We start from the raw sequence: 26024 nt of genomic DNA, 5'->3' as shown, positions 1-26024 counted from the left end.
TCCCTTTCCCTTCTCTTTTTCCTTTCCTTTCCCCTTTCCTTTCCCCTTTCCTTTCCCTTCTCTTTTTCCTTTCCTTTCCCCTTTCCTTTCCCCTTTCCTTTCCCCTTTCCTTTCCCCTTTCCTTTCCCCTTTCCTTTCCCCTTTCCTTTCCCCTTTCCTTTCCCCTTTCCTTTCCCCTTTCCTTTCCTTTCCTTTCCTTTCCTTTCCTTTCCTTTCCTTTCCTTTCCTTTCCTTTCCCTTTTCCCTTTTCCTTTTTCCCTTTCCTTTCCCTTTTCCCTTTCCTTTCCTTTCCCTTTTCCCTTTCCTTTCCTTTCCCTTTTCCCTTTCCTTTCCCTTTTCCCTTTCCTTTCCTTTCCCTTTTCCCTTTCCTTTCCTTTCCCTTTTCCCTTTCCTTTCCCTTCCCTTTTCCCTTTCCTTTCCCTTTTCCTTTCCTTTCTCTTTTCCTTTCCTTTCCCTTTTCATTTCCTTTCCTTTCCTTTCCTTTTTCTCCCTTTTCCCTTTCCTACTTTATAGCCCCAAACTCCATAAAAGCAAAGCCAGAATTACCTCGTTCTCCTTGGGAAACGATTCCAGGTTTTATCTGCAGATAATAAAAGGCAATGATTGTTCCGTGTAGTTAAATATATATTTATTTTAATATATATTATTTAATCTTTATGGATCTGTGCAGCTCTGGCAGCCTCCCTGGGATTGGGAGAAGGATTTTGGGGGAAAATTTGGGGTTGTGATAAGGGGCTGGAGACCCTTCCCAACCTGGCAGGAGAAAGGGAATGGGGAGAAGGATTTTGGGGAATTTTGGGGCTGTGATAATGAGCTGGAAACTTTCCCATTTTCCCTCATCCCAACAGGAGAAAAGGAATGGGGAGAAGGATTTTGGGGCTGTGATAAGGAGCTGCTGACCCTTCCCAACCTGGCAGGAAAAAGGCAATGGGGAGAAGGATTTGGGGCTGTAATAATGAGCTGGAAACTTTCCCATTTTCCCTCATCCCAACAGGAGAAAAGGAATGGGGAGAAGGATTTTGGGGCTGTGATAAGGAGCTGGAGACCTTCCCAGCTTTCCTGGGATAAAGTTTAAGGAGTGGGAAGGATCCGGAGCCGCGGCACAGCTCTAATCCCAGGTAATTGGATTTACAGGCAGCGCTGGATCCAATTACAGGGCCCTAATTAGCGGCCCGCCGTTACAAGCGCGCCGTGCCTCAGTTGGGATTAATTCTTCCAGAGGATCCACAGGCGGCCGCTGAGGCGGGATCCGAGCGGAATGAGGAAAATCCAGCACGAGGAGGAGGCACAGGCACTGCCAGGGGTGATGGGCACAGCCCTGGAATTCCAGGATCCTGCTGGATCCTCCCTGGAGCGATGTGGGATTGATGGAGTGAATCCAGGAGGCCGTGGGGATGCTCCAGGAATGTTCCCCTGGAAAGGAGAAGGATCCAGGGAGAGCTGGAGAGGCACCGGGGACAAGGGATGGAGGGACAGGACACAGGGAATGGCTCCAAACCGGGAAAGGGGAGATTGGGGTGGGATATTGGGGAGGAATTCCTGGAAAAGCTGCGGCTGCCCCATCCCTGGGAATGTCCAAGGCCAGCTTGGAGCAGCCTGGGATGGTGGGAGGTGTCCCTGCCCATGGAAGGAGATGGGGTTTAGGATCCTTTCCAACCCATTTAGGATCCTTTCCAGCCCAAACCATGAAGCCCTGGAATTCCCAGAGATTCCCCATGGATATCCCATACAAGCACACACCAGATCCCCATGTGGAGCACCCCCTTTTCCACCCTTCCCAGCCCCTCTCCAGCACTTCCCACCTTTCTCTGGGCGTGTTTATTCCTTATCCTTCCCTGCTGGATTCAGCCATTCCCAATAAAAGGCCTAAATTTGGGAATTGCTTTATTCCATGGCAATCCTTGGCTGTGGAGATGCTGCAGCTCCAGGTCTCTGCCCTATAGCAGTGCTGGGATCCATCCTCTGGGAAAAAAAAATAAAATCCCAAAGTTACAAAAGGTCAAGGAATTTTCATCACTCCAGCATTCCCTGGGGTTTTCCTGCATCCCAAGGGGCAGCAGAGCTCTGGGATTCCCTGCCAGGCATCTGTTGTCCCATTTCTGGGTCAGGAAAAGGGAATTGTCCAAGAATCCTGGAGTTCCCAGCCCTGGAAAAGCAGTGGGATCATTTCTCTGTTTGCTGCTCCTCATTAGGATGTTCCTGAGCATCCTCCAGCTCCCAGCTCGGGACACAAATCCAGCACAAGCCAGAGGCTTATCCAAACAGGGAATCTTCCTCGGTGGTTTCAAACTAAACTTGATAAATCCTTCATAAAAAGAAGAAGAGATTTCTTGAAAGAGGAAGGGAATTCATCTCCAAAGCGTCCACGAGGAGCTGGGGATGGATAACAGCTCTGGAGCTGCACGTCTTCATCTGAGCCCGGATTCTCCCCCTGGCTGCACATTCCCTCCTGTTCCCAATGGATTTTTCCTGCTGCTGGAGAAATCCCAGCCTGGGGATGTCCCCAAGGCCCTGCCCCTGGCTTTGGTGTCCCACAGGAGCTGGGATTTGATTCTGGATCTTGGGAATTTGTGGGATGCACTGACGGACTTTAGCTTGTCCTTAATTAATTAAGCCTGTGGATGATCTAATTATAAACGAGGCTAGGTTTGATTTCCCCTTTTAATTAATTGGTATTATTTGCACAGTCACGGGAAATGTCTGCTGGGCAAAGGGCACAGCCCAAGGGACAGGAGGTGACACTTTGGGGACATCACCAAGTGCCACCAGCCCAGGCAGGGATAGAAGGCACGGGAAAATCCCTCTGGAATGAGGGATGGGGATTTTGGGAGGTGCCAATGGGATGAGGAGGGCGGGGATGCAGGAGGGATCCCAGATCCTTCCTGGGATCATCCCACCATTGTGACAAGTGGGGACATCAGCCCGTGTCCCTGCCCATCCCGAGCCCTCTATTCCCAGATTTGGGAGTGCCAGGATGGGAAAAGCACCGAATTTGGTGACAGGGACATTCCTTGGCTGCTCTGGGGAAGCTCCAGCAGATCCCTCAAATCCGCATCTCCGGCCTCTCCATCCTTTTACTCCCAACCCTCTCTGCCTTCCTCTCCCTCCCCGAGCCCCCCCAGCTCCTCAGGCAGGGCTTTGATCTCCGGCAAGCCCCTTCCTCTCCCTCGGAACCCTCTGGAATGCTCATTAAAATGGATGAGCTCCCTTTGATCGCCGCCCGTGCTCGCAGGACCTTTCCCGGCTCTGCTCTTCCCTTTCATCCCCGCTCCGGGAGCTGCTCCCCATTCCCGGGAAATGCGGGGGATCCCAGGCTTTGGGGAGCCCACAGGGTCCTGCTGGATCCCTGGGAGCTCGGCAGGGAAAAGCTGGAGGGGTTTTGGGGAGCTCGGAGGTGGTGCTGGAACTCCGGGGAAAACGGGAAAGGGGAAGATGAAAACGATCCCGGGGAGAAAAAAAGGAAAAGGTTGGGGAGGAAAAGGAGGAGGAGGCCAAGGGCGGCTGCTCCACCAGGGCAAAGCTCGTCAGGCCTTTGGCTGGGTTGGATAAATCAGGATTAATTAATTAATTAATTAATTAATCATCTTCCTGTTCCCATGCCTGGATTGCAGTCTGGGTGCTCCCTGCTCTGAGAGGGGCTGCGGGAGCTGGGATGGGAATTGGGGACACGGGGGTCAGGGTGCAGGGACACCGGGATTTGGGGATTTGGAGGTGCAGGGAATGGGAATGAGGGGTGCAGCTGCCAGGGTTTGCAGACGCAGGGATGTGGGATGGGGGCGACATTCCTTTGTCCCACCTCGGCCTTTTGTCCTATCATTGTCCCTCCAGGGTCACCTTATCCCACCCTGGTCCTTTGTCCCATCATTGTCTCAATATTGTCCCACCATTGTCCCTTCTCCCATCATGGTACCTTGTGCCATCACTGTCTCAATATTGTCCCATCTTTATCTCTTATCCAATTATTGTCCCTCCATCCCATCAGGGTCCCTTGTCCCATCATTGTCCCACCATTGTCCCACCATTGTCCCTCCATCCCATCATGGTCCCTTGTCCCATCATTGTCCCATCATTGTCCCAATATTGCCCCACCATTGTCCCATCATTGTCCCTCCATCCCATCAGGGTCCCTTGTCCCATTATTGTCCCAATATCATCCCATCATTGTCCCACCATTGTCCCATCACTGTCCTTCTGTCCCAGCCCGGTCCCTTGTCCCACCATTGTTCCTTGTCCCATCATTGTCCCATTATCATTATCTCTTGTCCCATCGTTGTCCCTCTGACCCATCATTGTCCCAATATCGTCCCACCATTGTCCCTCTGTCCCATCATGGTCCCTTGTCCCATCATCGTCCCATCATTACCTCTTGTCCCATCATTGTCCCACCATGGTCTTAGTAATGTCCCATCATTGTCCCTGTGTCCCAGCATGGTCCCTTGTCCCCTCATTGTCCCACCATTGTCCCTGGTCCCCTCATTGTCCCATCGTTGTCCCCTCCATCCCACCACGATCCCAGTAACTGTCCCATCCTTGTCCCTCTGTCCCATCACCGTCCATTATCCCACCATTGTCCCCTCACTGTCCCTCTGTCCCATCACGGTCCCTTTTCCCCTCATTGTCCCACCGTTGTCCGTCTGTCCCAGCCCGGTCCCTTGTCCCACCATTGCTCCTTATCCCATCATTGTCCCATTATCATTATCTCTTGTCCCATCATTGTCCCATCGTTGTCCCTCTGACCCAGCATTGTCCCAATATCGTCCCATCCTTGTCCCTCTGTCCCATCACCGTCCATTATCCCACCATTGTCCCCTCACTGTCCCTCTGTCCCATCACGGTCCCTTTTCCCCTCATTGTCCCCTCATTGTCCCACCGTTGTCCGTCTGTCCCAGCCCGGTCCCTTGTCCCACCATTGCTCCTTATCCCATCATTGTCCCATTATCATTATCTCTTGTCCCATCGTTGTCCCATCGTTGTCCCTCTGACCCATCATTGTCCCAATATCGTCCCACCATTGTCCGTCTGTCCCAGCCCAGTCCCTTGTCCCACCATTGTCCCACCATTGCTCCACCGTTGTCCGTCTGTCCCAGCCCGGTCCCTTGTCCCACCATTGTCCCACCGTTGTCCGTCTGTCCCAGCGCGGTCCCTTTTCCCCTCATTGTCCCCTCATTGTCCCACCGTTGTCCGTCTGTCCCAGCCCAGTCCCTTGTCCCCTCATTGTCCCACCGTTGTCCGTCTGTCCCAACCCGGTCCCTTGTCCCACCATTGTCCCACCATTGTCCCCTCATTGTCCCACCGTTGTCCGTCTGTCCCAGCGCGGTCCCGGCTGGCAGAGCCCGCGCCGAGCCCTTAATAAGCCGTGATTCACACCCCGCGCTTAATTAGCGATTCAGTTAACGGTTTGTAATTCAGGCACGACCCTGATTGCATCCGAACGCTGCTTTATTTCTTCTCTGCCGCTCGCATTCTGAGCACTAATTACGCCTCTTTGGATGCTAATTGCTTCCCAGCCCTCTGCCGCTGTCTTTCCTCGGCAACATTTATTTTTCATGCGTCCGTGTGTTTAAACTGAGAGAGAGGAGCCGGGAGGGAGTGGGAGGAGGGAACGCTCCGAGGCTTCTGCGGGATCAAACGTGCCAGGGAAGGTGGGCTGGGGAGGGAGGAGCGTGGGAAAGAGAGGGATGCCTCCTCCTCCTCATCATCATCCTCATCATCATCATCATCATCCTCTGCTCCCAACCCCTCTGTGCCCCGCGGGATGGGGGGCCCGGGGCCGGCAGGGATTGAGCAGGAATTCAGCGGGGATTTATCGGATTCCTTTGGGACATCGTGGCGTGGGAAGGGTTAATTCCATAGGGATGGAGGCCTGGGGGATCGGGAGGGGACCCTGGATTAGGGAGGAAATTATGTGGGATCAGGATGGGATGCTGGATTAGGGATGGAGCCCTGGGGGATCGGGAGGGGACCCTGGATTACGGGTGAAATCCTGGGGAAATGAGGATGGGGTGCAGGATTAGGGATGAAACTTTGGGGGATCAAAACGGGGTGCTGGATTAGGGATGAAACTTTGGGGGATCAAAACGGGGTGCTGGATTAGGGATGAAATTTGGGGAATTAAGGACGGGGTGTTGGATTAAGGATGAAACTTTGGAGGGGTAAAGATGGGGTGCAGGATTAGGGATGAAATCTTGGGGGGATCAGGATGGGGTGCAGGATTAAGGATGGAGCCCTTGGGGATCAGGATGGGGTGCTGGATTAGGGATGAAACTTTGGGGGATCAAAACGGGGTGCTGGATTAGGGATGAAATTTTGGGGAATTAAGGATGGGGTGCTGAATGAGGGATGAAACTTTGGGGGATCAAAACGGGGTGCTGGATTAGGGATGAAATTTTGGGGAATTAAGGATGGGGTGTTGGATTAAGGATGAAACTTTGGGGGATCAAAACGGGGTGCTGGATTAGCGATGAAATTTGGGGAATTAAGGACGGGGTGTTGGATTAAGGAGGAAACTTTGGAGGGGTAAGGATGGGGTGCAGGATTAAGGATGAAACTTTGTGGGAATCAGAATGGGGTGCTGGGTTAGGGAAGAAACCTTGAGGGGATCAGGATGAAGGGCTGGATTAGGGATGGAATTTTGGGGAAATCAGGATGGGGTGCTGGATTGGGGATGAAGCCCTGGGGAGGGTTCAGATTTGGGTCTGGACTTGGGGTGAAGCCCTGGAGACTCAGGTTGGGAAATTCCAGGGAAATTCGGAGATATTTCTGGGATATTTCAGGGAAATTCAGGGATATTCCAGGGAAAATCAGGGAAATTCTAGAGACATTCAGGGATATTCCAGGGAAATTCTAGAGATATTCCAGGGAAAATCTAGGGATATTCCAGGGAAAATCTAGGGAAATTCTAGTGAAATTCTGGGATATTTCAGGGAAATTCTATGGAAATTCCAGAGAAATTCTGGGATATTCCAGGGAAATTCAGGTGGGTGCTGATGATTGTGACTGCCCAAGGTGTCACCCCTGGGTGTCCCACTGTCCCCAGCACCCCAAAATCCGGGAAGATGAAGGCACAAATCCATTTTTTCCTGCCTTTTCCTGCATTTCTTCACCTGGCACGGCCCGGGAGGATTGGGGCAGCCGATGCCAGGCCTGAGGTGCCAATTCCTGGGCCAAATCCTCTGGAATTTGCATTTTCCTGGCGTTCTGTGAATGGTTAATGGTGAGAGGCCACAGGAGGGTCCGGCAGCAGCGGGGAAAACATCTCATGAATATTCAACTGCCCGGAGGATGCAGCCAGGGATGGCTTTGAGTGACAGCTGTCAATCATCCGGCCCTGGGCACCCCTGAGGGGAGGACGTGCCTGGAATGGGGATTTGGGGGGTCCTGGAATGGGGATTTGGGGGGTCCTGGAATGGGGATTTGGGGCTCTGGAATGGGGATTTGAGGGGTCCTGGCACAGGGATTTGGGAGATCTTGGCTTGGGCATTTGCAGGGTCTTGGCACAGCAGTTTGGGGTGCTGGTACGGGATTTTGGGGGATCCTAACACAGTGGTTTGGGGGATCCTGGCACAGGGATTTGGGGGATCTTGGCTTGGGAATTTGGGAGGTCTCGGCATGGGGATTTGGGATCCGAGCATGGGAATTTGGGGGGTTCTGGCACGGGGATTTGGGCGGTCCTGGCACTGAGATTTTTGGGGTCTTGGCACTGGGATATGGGGGATCCTGGCACGGGGTTTGGGGGATCTTGGCTTGGGAATTTGGGGGGTCCTAGCTTGAGGATTTGGGATGCTAATATGAGAATTTGGGGGTCCTGTCATTGGGGTTTGGGATATCTAAGGAACAGAGTTTTAGGGGGTCCTGGCACTAGGATTTGGGGGATCCTGGCTTGGGGATTTGGGGGATCCTGGAATGAGAGTTTGGGGGATCCTGGGATGGGGCTTTGGGGTGCTGATGTGAGAATTTGGGAGGTCTTGGCGCTGGGATTTGGGGCATGCTGGCAAGGGGGTTTGGGGGGTCCGGGCACTGAGGTTTTGGGGTCCTGGAATGGGATTTGGGGGATCCTGGAATGGGGATTTGGGGGGTCCTGGCACTGAGATTTTGGGGGATCTTGGCACTGAGGTTTTTGGGGTCATGGAATGGGGATTTGGGGGATTCTGGAATGGGGATTTGGGGGGCCCTGGCAATGGGGTTTGGGGGATCCTGGAATGGGGATTTGGGGGATCCTGGAATGGGGATTTGGGGGGTCTTGGCAATTAGGTTTGGAGTCCTGGAACGGGGGTTTGGAGTGTTGGTATGAGAATTTGGGGGTCCTGGCAATGGGGTTTGGGATTTGGGCACAGGGGATCCTGGCACTGAGATTTTTGGGGTGCTGGAGCAGGGATTTGGGGGATCCAGGCATTGGGATTTCGGGGGTCCTGGTGCTGGGATTTGGGATCTTGTCTTGGGGATTTGGTGGGTCCTGGAATGGAGATTTGGGTGGTCCTGGCACTGAGATTTTGGGGGTCTTGGCACTGGGATTTGGGGAATCCTGGAAAGAGAGTTTGTGGGATGCTGGCTTGGAGATTTGGGATGCTGGTACGAGAATTTGGGGGGAGTTCTGGGGTTTGGGATCCGGGTACTGGGATTTGGGGGATCCGGGCACTGGGATTTGGGAGGTCTCGGCATGGGGATTTGGGATCTGAGCATGGGAATTTGGGGGGTTCTGGCTCGGGGATTTGGGTGGTCCTGGCACTGAGATTTTTGGGATCTTGGCACTGGGATTTGGGGGATCCTGGCACTGGGATTTGGGGGATCCGGGCACTGGGATTTGGGAGGTCTCGGCATGGGGATTTGGGATCCGAGCATGGGAATTTGGGGGGTTCTGGCACGGGGATTTTTGGGATCTTGGCACTGGGTTTGGGGGATCTTGGAATGGGGATTTGGGGGATCCTGGCACAGGGATTTGGGATGCTGGTACGCGAATTTGGGGGAGTCCTGGCACTGGGGTTTGGGATCTGGGCATTGGGATTTGGGGGATTTTGGCTTGGGGATTTGGGGGATCTTTGGGGAATCCTGGCTTGGAGATTTGAGGGGTCCTGGCACTGATGTTTTTGGGGGATCCTGGCACGGGGGTTTGTAGTGCAGAAGGTGAGCAGAAGGTAAATCTTCCAGCCCCGAGATTTAGGATCTCCGTGAGAGGCCGGGCACAGCCCAGGAATGGTTAAAATCCAGAATGGATGTGGGAGATGGGACCAGCATCCATTAATTAGCGCCTGCACTGCGGGCCATTAACGCTGGGTTTTATTAATCCGCTCTTTCCCAGCTCATTCCCGGCTTTTCCAGGACGGAGCTCGGGCTCATCCCGCCGTGTTCAGGGCTGGAATTGGAGCTGGAGCGCACCTGCGAGGCTCCCGCTGCTCTCCATTGACGCAATCCTGTTTATTTATTTAAAATATTTGGCAGCGGCCGAGGGAGCCCGGGAAGGAGAAAATCCCATTTGCATCGGATTCCTGCGGAACGGCCCCGCCACCCTGGCGGGCTCGGGCCAATTAAAAATCCATCAGGAGCGAGGAAAACAAACTCCTGGATGCGCGGGAAAAGTTAATAATGGATATATAATATATAAATATAGAATAATAAAAAGTTAAAAATGGTATCTGCGGCAGGAGAGGGGAGCTTGAGGAGGGCAGGGGATGGAGGAGGGAGGAATTGATGGGCAGGAAAAATGAGCGGAGAAATTAGGAGGGAATTTATGGAATGGTTTGGGGTGGGAAGGGATATAAAGCTCGTTCCGTGCCAACCCTGCCGAAATCTCGGCGTCCCCAGAGTCTGATCCCAAAATTCTGGGATTTCTGGAGCCTGATGCTAAAATCTCCAGAGCCTGATCCTAAAATCCTGATGTCTCCAGAGCATGATCCCAAAATCCCAGGATTGCTGGAGTCTGATGCTAAAATCTCCAGAGCCTGATTCCAAAATCCTGATGTCTCCAGAGCATGATCCCAGAGTCCCGGGATCTCCAGAGCTTTATCCCAAAATCTCCAGAGCCCAATCTCAAAATCTTGGGATCCCCAGAGCCTGAACCCAAAATCTCCAGAGCCTGATCCCAAAATCCTGATGTCTCCAAAGCGTGATCCCAAAACCCCAGGATCTCCAGAGCCCGATCCCAAAATCTTGGGATCCCCAGGGCCGGATCCCAACATCTCCAGAGCCTGGCCCCAAAACCCTGTGATCCCCAGAGCCTGATCCCAAAATCCCAGGATCTCCAGAGCCTGATCCCAAAACCCTGGGATCCCCAAATTCTGATCCCAAAATCCCCAGAGCTCGATCCCAAAATCTTGGGATCCCCAGAGCCTGATCCCAAAATCCCAGGATACCTGGAGACTGATCCCAAAATTTCCAGAGCCTGATCCCAAAATCTCCAGAGCCCAATCCCAAAATTTCAGCATCCCCAGAGCCTTATTCCAAAATCCCAGGATCTCCAGAGCTTGATTCCAAAATCCCCAAAATCTGATCCCAGAATCTCCGGAGCCTGATCCCAAAACCTCAGGATCCCCAGAGCCTGATCTCAAAATTCCAGCATCTCCAGAGTCCAATTCCAAAATCTTGGGATCTCCAGAACCTGATCCCAAAACTCTGGGATTCCCAAAGCCTGATTCCAAAATCCCAGCATCTCCAGAGCCTGATCCCAAAACTCTGGGAGCTCCAGAGCCTGATCCCCAAATCCCCAGAGTCTGATCCCAAAGTCTCCAGAGCCTGATCCCAAAACCCCAGGATCCCCAGAGCCCAATCCCAAAATTTGAGCATCCCCAGAGCCCAATCCCAAAATCTCGGGATCCCCGGACCCTGATCCCAAAATCTCCAGAACCCGACCCCAAAATCTTGGGGTCCCTAGAGCCTGATCCCAAAATCTCTGGAGCCTGATCCCAAAATCCCCAGAGCTTCATCCCAAAACCCCAGGATCTCCAGAGCCCCATCCCAAAATCCTGATATCTCCAGAGCCTGATCCCAGCATCCCCAGAGCCTGATCTCAAAATTCCAGCATCTCCAGAGCCCAACCCCAAAATCTTGGGATCCCCAGAGCCTGATTCCAAAATCCCAGGATCTCCAGAGCCTGATCCCAAAATTTCAGCATCCACAGAGCCCAATCCCAAAAATCCCCAGAGCCCCATCCCAAAATCTTGGGATCTCCAGAACCTGATCCCAAAACTCTGGGATCCCCAAAGCCTGATTCCAAAATCCCAGCATCTCCAGAGCCTGATCCCAAAACTCTGGGAGCTCCAGAGCCTGATGCCCAAATCCCCAGAGTCTGATCCCAAAGTCTCCAGAGCCTGATCCCAAAACCCCAGGATCCCCAGAGCCCAATCCCAAAATTTCAGCATCCCCAGAGCCCAATCCCAAAATCTCGGGATCCCCAGACCCTGATCCCAAAATCTCCAGAACCCAACCCCAAAATCTTGGCATCCCCAGAGCCTGATCCCCAAATCCCCAGAGTCTGATCCCCAAATCCCCAGAGTCTGATCCCAAAATCTCCAGAGCCTGATCCCAAAACCCCAGGAACCCCAGAGCCCAATCCCAAAATCTCGGGATCCCCAGAGCCCAATCCCAAAATCTCGGGATCCCCAGACCCTGATCCCAAAATCTCGGGATCCCCAGACCCTGATCCCAAAATCTCCAGAACCCGACCCCAAAATCTTGGGGTCCCCAGAGCCTGATCCCAAAATTCCCCAATCCCAAAACCCCGGGATTCCCACCAGGCACGTTTGGCAGGAAGGGAGAGATAAATCAGACTCAGTTTTAACAAAGCCAAGCTCGTTCTCAATCAAGGCCAGAGCGATTTTTCTCCGGCCTCTTCAAGCGGAGCGGATTTCCCTGAAAAATGGGGGAATTTTCATCTCCCACGGCTGGAAATGAATTAATTCCTGCCAGCCCTGGTGCTTAATGGGGATAAAAACCCCATTAATTCTGCCCCAGACAGTTCCCTCCGGGCTGGATTATCCCAAATCCTCCCCCCAGGGAAACCCCGGGAGAGGAGGGGATGGGGAATCTCCATCTGCCCCTTTTCTGTCCCTGTGTGGGGAAATTTGGGGTTTGGGGTGGATTCAAAACCACAAATTTGGGTGGGAAAATATGGGATTTGGGGCTGGATCCAGAACCCAAATTTGGTGGGGGAAATGTGGGATTTGGGGCTGGATTTGGTGGGTTGAAAACCAAAATTGGGCGAGGGAAATGTGGGATTTGGGGCTGGATCTAAACACCAAATTTGGGTGGGGAAATGTGGGATTTGCGGCTGGATCCAAAACCCAAATTTGGGTTGATAAATGTGGGATTTGGGGGTGGATCCATACCCCAAATTTGGGTGGGAAAATATGGAATTTGGGTGTGAATCCAAACCCCAAATTTGGGTGGGAAAATGTGGGATTTGGGGTTGGATCTATGTTGTGGTGGGTCCAAAACCCAAAACTCCAAATTTGATGGGGAAAATTTGGGATTTGGGGTTGGATCTCTGGATTGGTGGATCCAAACCCCAAATCTGGGGAGGAAATGTGGGATTTGGGGATGGATCCAAACCCCAGATTTGGAGGGGAAAATATGGAATTTGGGGCTGGATCCAAAATCCAAATTTGGGTGGGAAAATGTGGGATTTGGGGTTGGATTTGTTGGATCTAAAAATTAAATTTGATGGGGTCAATGTGGGATTTGGGGTGGATCCAAACCCCAAATTTGGGGGGAAAAGTGTGGGATGTGGGGCTGGATCCAAAATCCAAATTTGGGTTGATAAATGTGGGATTTGGGGCTGGATCCATGTTTTCGTGGCTCCAAAACCCCAAGCCTGGTGGGGAAAATGGAATTTTGGGAGTAGATCCAAAATTCAAATTTGATGGGGGAAATGTGGGATTTGAGGGCGGATCCAACCCCCAAATTCATGTGGGGAAAACGTGAGATTTGTGTATTTTAAACTTTAAAAACCACCCCAAAACCTCTTTTATTTTTATTTTAAATAGATTTAAAATCTCCTCACCCCCGACCCCCCCAAGCTGCAGGGAAAGGTTCCTTTAATCAGCGCTAATTTGGTGCCTCATTAATGGCAGGGCCTTGATTAGAGGGAAGGAAAGTTCAGCTGAGGGGAAGATGAAAGGAGGAGGGAGGTTGGGGAAGGGGTTTTGGGGTTTTTTGTGGGGGTTTTGGGGCATTTTGGAGTTTTTTTTTGGTTTTTAATTTTTTTTTTGAGGGTTTTTTGGCGGTTTTTTTTTTTTGAGAGGGGTTTGGGGTTTTCTTGGGCTTTTTTGGGGCATTTTTGATATTTTTTGGGGGGCATTTTGGATTTTTTTAATGAGGGCGTTAGGGGTTTTTTGGGACGTTTTGCGGCTATTTGGGGAGTTTGAGGAGTTTTAGGTTTTTTTGGGGGGCATTTTGGAGGTTTTTTGGGCTTTTCTTGTGGGGAGACATTTGGGGTTTTTTTGGGTGGGATTTTGGGGTTTTTTTTTGTAGGGTTTGGGGGTTTTTTTTGAGAGGTTTTGGGGCTATTTGGGATGGGGGGGTTAAACCTGATAAAAGGGGTTTTATAGGGTAAAACCCCTGATAAAAATAGGGTAAAATTCCTGATAAAAATAGGGTTATACCCCTAATAAAACCCCAATAAATAAATAATTTATTAGGGTTATACCCCTAACAAAACCCCAATAAAAGGGGTTTTATAGGGTAAAACCCAGGATAAAAGGGATTTTATAGGGTAAAACCCATGATAAAAATAGGGTAAAACCCTTGCTAAAAACCCTGATAAAAGGAGTTTTATAGGGTAAAAAAACCCTGATAAAAATAGGGTAAAACCCCTGATAAAAAGGGTTTTATAGGTTAAACACATGATAAAAACAGGGTAAAATCCCTGATAAAAATAGGGTTATACCCCTAATAAAACCCCAATAAATAGATAATTTATTAGGGTTATACCCCTAATAAAACCCCAATAAAAGGGGTTTCATAAGGTAAAACCAAGGATAAAAGGGGTTTTATAGGGTAAAACCCCTGATAAAAATAGGGTAAAAACCCCAATAAAAGGGGTTTTATAAGGTAAAACCCTGATAAAAATAGGGTAAAATCCCTGATAAAACCCCCAATAAAAGCAGTTTTATGGGGTAAAACCCCTGATAAAAATAGGGTTATACCCCTGATAAAAACCCCAATAAAAGGGGTTTTATAGGGTAAAACCCATGATAAAAAGGGTTTTATAGGTTAAACCCATGATAAAAACAGGGTAAAATCCCTGAGTTCAATTTGAAATATTTGAAATCCTGAATTCAATTTGAAAGGTTTGAAATCCTGATTTCAACGTGAAATGTTTGAAATCCTGATTTCAATTCGAAGTGTTTGAAATCCTGAATTCAATTTGCAATTTTTGAAATCCTGATTTCAACTGGAAATGTTTGAAATCCTGAATTCACTTCACAATGTCTGAAATCCTGATTTCAATTTGAAGTGTTTGAAATCCTGATTTTAATTCACAATGTTTGAAATCCTGATTTTAATTGGAAGTGTTTGAAATCCTGATTTCAACTGAAAATGTCTGAAATCCTGAATTCAATTTGCAATGTTTGAAATCCTGATTTCAACGTGAAATGTTTGAAATCCTAATTTCAATTAGCAATGTTTGAAATCCTGATTTAATTGGAAATGTTTGAAATCCTGATTTCAATTGGAAACGTTTGAAATCCTGAAATCAATTTGAAATATTTGAAATCCTGATTTCAATTCACAATGTTTGAAATCCTGAATTCAATTCACAATGTCTGAAATCCTGATTTCAATTCGAAGTGTTTGAAATCCTGATTTTAATTCACAATGTTTGAAATCCTGATTTTAATTGGAAGTGTTTGAAATCCTGATTTCAATTGGAAACATTTGAAATCCTGAAATCAATTTGAAATATTTGAAATCCTGATTTCAATTCACAATGTTTGAAATCCTGATTTCAATTTGCAATGTTTGAAATCCTGATTTCAGTTGGAAACGTTTGAAATCCTGAAATCAATTTGAAATATTCGAAATCCTGATTTCAATTACCAATGTTTGAAATCCTCAATTCAATTTGAAATATTTGAAATCCTGATTTCAACGTGAAATGTCTGAAATCCTGATTTCAATTCACAGTGTTTGAAATGCTGAGTTCAATTCACAATATTTGAAATCCTGATTTCAACTGGAAATGTCTGAAATCCTGATTTCAATTGGAAATGTTTGAAATCCTGAATTCAATTCGCAATGTCTGAAATCCTGATTTCAATTTGAAATATTTGAAATCCTGATTTCTTTCTGCCGAGCACACACATCCGTGAAACCTTGCCAAGCTCCCATCCTTCCCAACAGTTTGAATGGACAAATCCGCTTTTCCTCTCGCAGGGAACTTGGGAAACTGCTGAAAACTGAAAATTGGGGCAGGGCTGGGTCTTTTCCGGGCATTTTCCCAATTCCCCCTCTCCCCGCAGGTATTTCACAGGGCAGAGCGCTCCGTGCATTAACAGCGCTGTAATTAATTATTTATCCAGCTCTGGGACCCCCGGCAGCCAGAGCAGGCTGTAATTAAACCATCCCCAACTCCTCTTCCTCGTTTGGACAAGGTGATCAATGAGGGGAAGGGAATTGGAGCAGAAAAAGGGGCCTGGAGGAGGCGGCCCGGCCTAATGGAGCAAAAAAGGGAAGAAAAAATGGAATAAAAAAAGATTAAAAAAAATGAATAAAAGCCCAAACGCGGCCGCTGAGCCCTGGCTGAGTGCGCCAGAGGGAAACTGGGACCAGTTCCACCAGTGCTGGGTTTGCTGCTGGCTCCAGAGATGCTCCAGGGATGCTCTTCCCTCCTAAATGCAGTTTAGAGATGGAAATAATGGGGAAACAGAGTAGAATTTAGGATTAAATTTTCTGCCCAAAAAAAGAGCAGAATTTAGGTTTAAATTTTCTCCCCCAGCTGCCTGAGGACTGATGGGATGGGGCTGGAGGGAGTTTTGGGGTCTGAGGGAGAGGGGCAGGTGATCACGTTAGAAATGTTCGAAATCCTCATTTCCAACCCAAAACATCATTAGCTAAAAATCCCGTGGAGAGGGATGGGAAAAAAAAAAAAAAAAAAAAATCAATCCTCGGTCCTTAAAAATGCAAATAACATGGGCTGCTGAATGTCCTTGTTTGCGGGTAATTGCAAAATTCTCCGGCTCAATCAGCCAAAGATAAACTGTGTTATTTAGGAGCAATTTGAAGGCAGACGGATGGAAAACAATGGGCCGGATTGGGCTCGGGAATGCCGCCAGCATCCCGGCGGGATCAGCTGGGCCCCGCGGGATTCCCGAGCCGCCCATGGAGAGCCAGCCTGGAATTCTGGAATTGCCAAAGGCAGCGCCCAGGGGATGCCCCGGCCCATGGGCACGAGCATCCCGGTGGATATTCCCATTTGGAAGGGACCCACCGGGACCCCGAGCCCAAAAATCCCACCCTGAGCTTGTTCCAGGGGATGTTTCTCACAGAATTCCCAAATTTCTTCTTTGGGCGCCCATCCTGCTGCTGCATCCCTGGGGTTGGTTTGATTTTTAGGGAAGAGAAAGCAGAGGGAGCAATGAGCAGGAGCAGCATCCAGAGATTTTTAAAGGATGATTTTCCTGGTTTCCATAAAAAAACCGAGCTGCTGCCAAATGGGACTGGGGGCTCACCTTTCCCTGGATTTTCATCCTTCCATCATTTCTCATCTTTCCCTGGGTGCTGCCCCTGGAGTTTGCCTTTCCCGCGTGCTCATTTTCCCTGATTTCTCATATTTTCCTGATTTCTCGTCCTTCTCTGGGTGATCTCTTTCCTGCGATTTCACCTTTCCTGGCCCTCACCTTTCCCTGATCACTTCCCTTTTCCTGGGATTTTCACATTCCCTGGATGTTCCTTCTTCCATGAATGCTTCCCTTCTCCTGGCGGCTGATCTTTGCCAGTCTGCTTTCCCTCCCCTGGATGTTCTCTCTTTCCTGGATGTTCTCTTTCCCCTGGATGCTCTCTCCTTTTCCAGGCTACTCTCCCTTCCTGGGATGCTCTCCCTTCTCTGGATTTTCTCCCTTCCTTGGATGTTCTTCCTTCCCGGGATTCTCCCTTCCCTTGGTGCCTTCTCTGCCCTGCGTTCTCACTTTCCCTGGATCCCCATCCCTCCACGGATCCTCTCCCTTTCCTGGATTTCCATCCCTCCCTGGATTCTCTCCCTTCCTGGATCCTCATGCTCCCTGGACCCCCATCTTCTCCTGGATCCCAATCCCTCCCTGGATCCTCACCTTTCCCTGGATCTTCTCCCCTGCATCCTCTCTCTTCTCTGGACCCTCTCCCATTTCTGGTTCTTCTCCATCCCTTGGATCCTCTCCCTTTCCTGGATCCCCATCCTCCCTTGGATCGTCATCCCAGGATCCTGTCCCTTTCCTGGACCCTCTCCCTCCTTGGATTCTCTCCCTTCCTGATCCTCATCCTCCCTGGACCCCCATCTTCTCCTGGATCCTCATCCCTGGCTTGGATCCTCCTCCCTGGATCCTCTCCCTTCCCTGGATCTTCTCCTCCCCTGGATTCCCATCCTCCCCTAGATCCTCTCCCTCCTTGGATCCTCTCTCTTCTCTGGACCCTCTCCCTTTTCTGTATCTTCTCCATCCCTGGATCCTCTCCTTTCCCTGGACCCCCATCTTCTCCTGGATCCTCACATTTCCCTGGATCTTCTCCCTCCCCTGGATCCTCTCCCTCCCCTGGATCCTCTCCCTTCCCTGGACCCCCATCTTCTCCTGGATCCTCACATTTCCCTGGATCTTCTCCATCCCTTGGATCCTCTCCCTTCCCTGGATTCCCATCTTCTCCTGGATCCTCACATTTCCCTGGATCTTCTCCATCCCTGGATCCTCTCCCTTCCCTGGATTCCCATCTTCTCCTGGATCCTCACATTTCCCTGGATCTTCTCCATCCCTGCATCCTCTCCCTCCCCTGGATCCTCTCCCTTCCCTGGATCTCCATCCTCCCTTGGATCCTCACATTTCCCTGGATCTTATCCCTCCCTGGACCTTCTCCCTTCTCCCCCACACCCCCAAACCCCCGCAATTCCATCCCCAAGCCCTCCCCCACCTCTCCCAGGTGCTCTCCAGGGAAGAGAGCACCAGCAGGAGCCCACAATAAAACACGGTGGTTTGGTTTTTCTTAATTAAAAAAAACCCTCGGTAATTATTTCCCAGCCATCCCATTCCCTTTTCCGCGCAGACCTACAAGGATGTAAACACGACTCCCTTTAAACACATGCTTCCCAACCATCCATCACCTCATCCAGACTTTATTATGCTCCGCTCTCTCGACGTTATAAATTACATTTTAATGATAAATTACGCACTCCCGATGCCAACCGCGGCCTCCCGCAGCCGGCAAAAACAATAATAGATTTGTAGGAAGTGAAAATGGGAAAATGCATATTTATGAGGCCGGACAGTTTGGGGGGGAAAAAAGGCAATTGTGTTCTGAAATATTTGGATTTATGGGTTATTTCCTGCTTTAAAAAGGCCTCTGTGGCTCGAAGTGCCGAGTCATTCCTGGGAAAAAGGGTGGGAATTGCTCCCGGGGATCCTTTGGGACATTCATGGGGCTGGGACAAAGCCTTGATGGGCCGAGAAAATTCCAGGGGAGGTTTTGGGATTCCAGGGTGATGGGGCTGCGGTGGAGCCCGCAAATTCCTGGGGTGCAGAAAATGTCCAGAATTCAGGGAATGGCGGGGATGGGGTGGGGGAATAATGAGTGGGAATGGGATGAGGGGGATAAAAAAGGGAGGATGGGATGGGATGGGATGGGATGGGATGGGATGGGATGGGATGGGATGGGATGTGAAAGGAGTGGGATGGGATGGGATGGGATGGGATGGGATCCATGGGATGGGATGGGATGGGATCCATGGGATAAAAAAGGAGATCAAAAGAGGGAATGTTATGGGATGGGGATAGGATGGAGGGATCCAAAGGGAGAATACGATGGGGAAATAAGTGTGGGAATGTGATGGGATCGGATAGGATGGGATGGGATCCAAGGGATGGGAAGGGATAAAAAAGGGAGTTAAAAAGAGGAAATGTTATGGAATGGGGATAGTATGGGGGGATGCAAAGGGGGAATATGATGGGGGGATGAGTGTGGGAATATTATGGGATGTGATGGGATGGGATCCATGAGATGGGATGGGACCCATGGAATGGGATGGGATGGGATCCATGGGATGGCATAAAAAAGGGAGATAAAAAGAGGGTATATTATGGGATGGGGGTAGGATGGAAGGATTCAAAGGGAGAATATGACAGGAGGACGAGTGTGGGAATGTTATGGGATTTATGGGATTTTATGGGGGAATATCGGGGGATGCCATGAGAGGGATGAGGTGGGATTGACGGCAAGTGCAAAGAGGAGATTTGATGAGGGATAGGAGGAGGATGAGGATGTGATAGGGGAATGTGATGGCAGGGATAAGGTGTGTGAGGATATTATGGGATGCAATGCAGGGCCAGCACAACCCACGATTTCACGATTTAGAGCAGAGTGAGCAGCAGGACACACCCATGGGGACACCTGGCCGGGGAGGGCACATTGCTGCCACCTCGGTGCCAGGGAGGGGACACCGCTGCCACCTCGGTGCTGGGGAGGGGACATCGCTGCCACCTCGGTGCCAGGGAGGGGACACCTCTGCCACCTCGGTGCCAGGGAGGGGACACCGCTGCCACCCCGGTTTTGGGGAGGGGACACCGCTGCCACCTCGGTTTTGGGGAGGGGACACCGCTGCCACCTCGATGCCGCAGGGACAGGGAGGGCTCGGGGCCCCTCCGCCCCCGTGCTGCTGCTTTTGTGTGCACACCATCCATTACCGGAGCAGCTTTTGAGCGGAGCGGGGATCGCCTCCCTGGCCTTCAGCAAATGGCTTTTTCAAGGTGAACATCAGCTTTCTGCCAGAGCCAGGGCTTTTGGGAGCTTTTCAAAGAGCTGCCTTTATTCCGCAGCTGCGCTCCCTCGGAGGGATCGGGGAGAGAAAATCCCCGGCAGGAGGAGGAGGAGGAGGAGGGGGAAAAGGGAAAAACCCAGCCAGGGGAATGAGAGGAGAGGGAAAAGGGGAAAATCCCAGCCAGGGGAATGAGAGGGGCAGGAGGAGAGGGAAAACAGGAAAAACCCAGGCAGGAGAATGAGAGGAGAGGGAAAAGGGGAAAATTCCAGCCAGGGGAATGAGAGGAGGGGGAAAAATCCAGCCAGGGGAATGAGAGGGGCAGGAGGAGAGGGAAAACAGGAAAAACCCAGGCAGGAGAATGAGAGGAGAGGGAAAAGGGGAAAATTCCAGCCAGGGGAATGAGGGGAGAGGGGCAGGAAGAGGAGGAAAAGGGGAAAAACCCAGGCAGGAGAATGAGAGGAGAGGGAAAAGGGAAAATCCCAGCCAGGGGAATGAGGGGAGAAGGGCAGGAGCAGGGAAGACCCTGGGGGCGCATCCTGGGGGATGTCCCGCGCTGTGGAGCACCTGGGAGGTCGCACACGATGCAAGGAAGAGATTTTTGGAGAGAGGGAAGGAGAGAGTGGAATCACTGCTGGGTAGGGACAAGGACAGAGCCCGTCGGTGGCCCAGAAGCCGCTCTGGTGGCCCAGAGGCCGCTCCATTGGCAGCGTTTGGGGTGAGCGAGAGGTGAGAACAAAACGCGGAGATCAAAAGGGCAGCGAGTGCAGGAGGAGGAGGAAAAACCAGCAAGGAAGAAGGGCTGTCATGAAGGAAGAGGAAGGAAGGGAGGAAGGGCTGGGAAGGAGGAAGAGCTGGGAGGGAGGAAGAGCAGCCAGGGATGAAGGGCTGGCGGGGAGGAAGGGTTGGCAGTGAGGAAGAGCTGGGAAGGGAGGAAGAGCAGGCAGGGAGGAAAAGCTGGGAGGGAGGAAGAGGTGACAGGGATGAAGAGCCGGCAGGGAGGAAGAGCAGGCAGGGAGGAAGAAGAGCTGGGAAGGGAGGAAGAGCAGCCAAGGAGGAAAAGCCGGCAGGGATGAAGAGCTGCCCAGGAGGATGAGCAGACAGGGAGGAAGAGCAGATAGGGATGAAGGGCTGGAAGGGAGGAAGAGCTGCCAGGGAGGAAGGGCTGACGCTGGCCGTGCCATCGGTGCCACCTCCCCGGTGCCCAGCGGGCCGTGCCCATCCCGTGCCTGCTCCCAGCGCAGCCGCTGCCCGCGGGCAGGGGCAGGAGCAGCCCGAGCGTTTCTGCACTTTCTGCATGAGCGGCGCCTCGGCTCACGCACCAGCGCCCGATTATCGCCCGCATGGGCGGCCAAGCGAGCCCGGCCGCCCCCGGGGTGCCCCACACGCACCCCCAGCCCCTGCCGTGCCCCCTGGGGGTGTCGGTGCCAGGGTGGGGCTCCGATCCTGCCCTGGCAGCTTCCGTAGAGGTTTCGCTTCAGGATTCCAGGCCAGAAATGCGGAATTTTTGGGTGGTTTGGGATGCTGGGGAGGGGAAGGGTTGGTGGGAGATGGGATTTGTGCAGGAGGTGCGAAACTGGGGTGAGGTCCCCAGGGTGCCACCAGCCCCTCGACCCTGCTGTCACCGGGAGGGTGGGAGAGGTGACAAAGGGACAGGCTGGGAGCAGTGGGGTCAGCATTCCAGTATCACCCCAGTATGATCCCAGTATCATCCCAGTATGATCTTAGCATCATTCCAGCACCCCCCAGTATCACTCCAGTATAATCCCAGTATCAAACCACATCACCTCAGTATGATCCCAGTATCACTCCAGTACAATCCCAGTATCATTCCAGCATCAGCCCAGTATCAACCCAGTATGATCCCAATATCATTGCAGCATCACCCCAGTATAACCCCAATATGATCCCAGAACCATCCCAGCATCACCCAGCATCATCCCAGTATGATTCCAGCATCCCAGTATCATCCCAGCGCCATCCCAGTATGATCCCAGCATCACTTCAGCATTACCCAGCATCACCCAGCACCAGCCAGCATCATCCCAGTATGATCCCAGCACCATCCCACCCCTACCCCAGCATCCCAGGGCCATCCCAGTATCATCCCAGCACTGTCCCAGTATGATTCCAGCATCCCACCATCACCCAGCCCCATCCCCTTGCCATCCCAGTATGATCCCAGTATCACCCAGCATCATCCCAGTATGATCCCAGCATCACCCAGCATCATCCCAGTATGATTCCAGCATCCCAGCATCATCACAGTACCACCCCAGCATCCCAGTGCTATCCCAGTATGATCCCAGCATCCATCCCAGTATGATCCCAGTATCACCCAGCATCATCCCAGTATGATCCCAGCATCCCAGCATCATCACAGCACCATCCCAGCACCATACCAGCATCCCAGTGCCATCCCAGTATCATCACCCAGCACCATCCCAGCATCATCACAACACCACCCCAGCATCCCAGCACCATCCCAGTGCCATCCCAGTGCCATCCCAGCACCATCCCAGTGCCATCCCAGTGCCATCCCAGTATCATCACCCAGCACCATCCCAGCATCATCACAACACCACCCCAGCATCCCAGCACCATCCCAGTGCCATCCCAGTGCCATCCCAGTGCCATCTCAGTATCACCCAGCCCCACCCCAGCATCCCAGACCGGACCCCCCATTCCCTGCCGAGCCGGGAGCAGCGGCAGCACCTGGCTGCTCCATTTCGGGCTATATTTAGGAGGAATGTAGGGCAGGCTGGAGCATCCCAGGCCATGCACGGAGCGCGGCATGTGAGGGCTGGGCCGGGCGCAGGGGGGCCCGAGGGGGCCGCTGCCCATCCGTGTGTGCCGGCACGCTCCCGCTCCGGCCAGCTGGCCCAGGGCTCCGGAGGTTCCTCCCCAAAGATTTCTGCCCTGGATGAGCGGTAACAAAGCTGTGAGGCACCCAGAATGAGCCCCAAATCTCTGGGGGTGCGCGGTGCCCCCCATCCCTGCTGCTCCTCCTTCCTGCTGCTGCTCCAGGGTTTGTTATTCCAGCTCGGTCACGCTGATCTCCTCTCAGTAGAGGCCTTTGTTCTGCTGCTCCCCAGAGGTTTAATTCCCATTGTTGTCATTAGCATAGGAGGACAATGAAAGGTGAAGGGAGAAAATCGCTCCTGCCCCCCAATTCCCTGGATCTCTGCAGTGGAGAGCAGGAGGGAGGTGCCAGCCCGGGACAGGAAGGATTTGGCACTGAAAGGGTGCTGGGGATCCCAGCTGAGCCAGGGGAGCAGGAGGTGCCACTCTGCCAGCTCCAGTCCTGAGTGTTCCACACGGACACATTGGCCTTGGCTGGGCATGGTGGGAGCCCTTGGCTGCATCCCAGCAGCTCCCGGGGCTCTGGGAAGCTGCTCCGGCCTTGTCTGCATCCCTGTGCTCATCCCATTCTTTGTGCTCATCCCATTCCCTGTGCCCATTCCCTGTGCCCATCCCACTCCCTGTGCTCATTCTCATCCCTGTGCTCATCCCATTCCCTGTGCTCATCCCATTCCCTGTGCCCATCCCATCCTCATTACCCATCCCATTCCCTGGCCTCACCCCATTCCCTGTGCCCATCCTTGTTTCCTGTGTCCATCCCATTCTTTGTGCTCATTCTTATTCTTGTGCTCATCCTATTCCTTCTGCCCATCCCATTCCCTGTACCCATCCCTGTGCCCATCTCGATTCCCTGTGCCCATTCCATTGCCTGTGTTCATCCCCATTCCTTCTGCTCATCCCATTCCCTGTGCCCATCCCTGCTCATCCCATTCCCTGTGCCCATCCTATTCCCTGTGCCCATCCCATTCCTTGCATTCCCTGTGCTCATCCCATTTTCGTGCTCATTCTTATCCCTGTCCTCACCCCATTCCCTGTGTCCATCCCCATCCATATGCCCATCCCATTCCTGCCCATCTCCATTCCCTGTGTCCATCCCTGCCCTCATCCTGTTCCCTGTGCCCATCCCATTCCCTGTGCCCATCCCATTCCTTATGCCCATCCCTGTGCCCATCCCATTCCCTGTGCCCATCCCATTCCCTGTGCCCATTCCCTGTGCCCATTCCCTGCGCCCATCCCATTCCTTAAGCCCATCCCCGTGTCCATCCCATTCCCTGTGCCCATTCCCTGTGCCCATTCCCTGCGCCCATCCCATTTCCTTATGCCCATCCCTGTGCCCATCCCTGTTCCCATTCCCATTCCTGTGCCCTCCCCAGCACCTCCCCCCCACACTTGTTTTTTTTTTTTTTTTAATTTTTTTTTAGCTTCTGGCTGTTTCAAAGAGCCCCAGCCTTGAAATCCCGAAATTCCAGGGAGGGATTTCCCCCCTCCTGCTGCCCTCCAGCCCCACGGGCCCGGCTGGGGCGGAGTGGCCACCACAGATGGAGCCGATCGGGGCATTAAATTTAAAGAGCTGATTAAGTGCGATGAAAACCGTGTCAGCTCCTTGTCAGGCAGGAGAATGCGCCAGGGCTGCGGATTAGAGGCTGAGTGACGGCCGGGGATTGCAGGGAGACAGGAGATCCATCAGCCGGGTAGATCAGAGGGAAATATTCCCCATCCTGGCATTCCCATTCCCGGCATTCCCCATCCCTGGCATTCCCCATCCTGGCATTCCTGTTCCTGGCATTCCCATTCCTGGCATTCCCATTCCTGGCATTCCCATTCCTTGCACTCCCTGCTCTCTGTCCCTGCCCTTTGTCACAGGTGTGGTGGCACCAGGCTGAGCTGGCAGCATGGGTGGAAAGAGGGAAGAGCCAGATGTTCTCCAAAGGGTCATTCCTGCTCCTTGCCAAACCCCTGAGCCCCAAAATGCCCCGAAAATGCCCCAAAAATCCCTTTATGGCATTCACCAGCCCATGTTCCCCCAGTCCCTAACCTGCAGAGATGAGGGGACAATGTGACAATGGGGACATGTCAGGGTGGTGACAGAGGAAGCCCAGGTGAGGCGGATCCACAGCATTTCCATCTCTCCCAGTTTCCATCTGTCCCCATTTCCATTTCTCCCCATTTCCACCTCTCCCTGTTTCCACCTCTCTCCACACTTCCATCTCTCCCCATTTCCACCTCTCTACTTTTCCATCTCCCCATTTCCACCTCTCCGTTTCCACCTCTCCTCATTTCCATCTCTCTCCATTTCCACCTCTCCACTCTTCCGTGTCTCCCCATTTCCATCTCTCCCAAATTCCACCTCTCCACTTTTCCATTTTTCCACCTGGCTGCTCCTTCCCTCACCGAATTCACCCCCAAATCCTTCCCCTCACCGAATTCATCCCCAAATCCTTCCCCTACCGAATTCACCCCCAAATCCGTCCCAGATTCCCAGGGAAGGCTCCAAGGGTGCCCAGCTCGTGGTGCCAACACTCCCCACACCCAAACAGCCGAACCAGACTAGAATTTGGTGACAAACCCGAGGGGATCGGCCCACGCCGAGCTCTCCCTCCAATCCAGGGGCTCCTCCAGAGCCTGGCAGCGCTCCTGGATCGTCACCACTTCACACCTCCCTGGAATTCTCAGCTGGGAAAACGCGGATGGGCGCGGAGCCCTCCCACCCATCCCATGGAAATGCAGATCCCGGGAAATGCAGCTCTTTTCCTGCTCTATTCCACATCTGGAACATCTGGAGAAGCCGAGGTTGGGGTGATGGCTCAGCCCCTCCTGGTGGATTCGCGGATTTGTTCCTCATGGAGCCCCTGGGGCTGACCTGCCCTGAATCCGGGTATTATTTATATCAGAAATAATAAATAATAAAAAACCAACCTCTCTGTTCTTCACGGGGGCTCCAGCCCTTTCCCTCTCTTTCCCTCGGTTAATTAATTTAATGGCTTTTTGATTGCGGAGGGATTTAGCTGGGAGCTATAGAATCTATATATAGAGATATAGAGGGGGCTATAGATAGCACAGCAAAGTGAGAACAGCCCCCACTCCCCTGGAATTGGGGAAGTTTGTGTGAGGGAAATTCATCCACAAACAGCAGAGGTTTATGGCCAAAAAGGAGACAGAGGAATCCTGGAACTTTATTCCAATCAAGGGAGAGGCCATGGGGCATCCCCTGGGGTCTCTCCAATTTTTGGAGGGCGCAGCC

The 26024-nt window shown here is 52.1% G+C and overlaps 1 long non-coding RNA gene across 6 annotated transcripts; it reads right to left on the bottom strand.

The window, feature by feature from the left end:
- Nucleotides 1-558: 558 nt before the first annotated feature.
- LOC141731307 (uncharacterized) lies at nt 559-25744 on the bottom strand. Of its 6 annotated transcripts, none has more exons than XR_012583343.1 (3): nt 25700-25744; nt 1803-1962; nt 559-1413 (listed from the first exon to the last, which is right to left on the bottom strand). It is a non-coding gene; the product is annotated as an uncharacterized LOC141731307 (long non-coding RNA). The 6 variants fall into 6 exon arrangements; XR_012583341.1 differs by lacking the exon at nt 25700-25744 and adding an exon at nt 5294-5641; XR_012583338.1 differs by lacking the exon at nt 25700-25744 and adding an exon at nt 5058-5274.
- Nucleotides 25745-26024: the final 280 nt, after the last annotated feature.

Source organism: Zonotrichia albicollis, chromosome 20 (genome assembly GCF_047830755.1).
Source record: "Zonotrichia albicollis isolate bZonAlb1 chromosome 20, bZonAlb1.hap1, whole genome shotgun sequence".
NCBI lineage: Eukaryota > Metazoa > Chordata > Aves > Passeriformes > Passerellidae > Zonotrichia > Zonotrichia albicollis.
The sequence above is the reverse complement of the archived record's forward strand: the minus strand, read 5'-3'. Positions and strand labels throughout refer to the sequence as shown.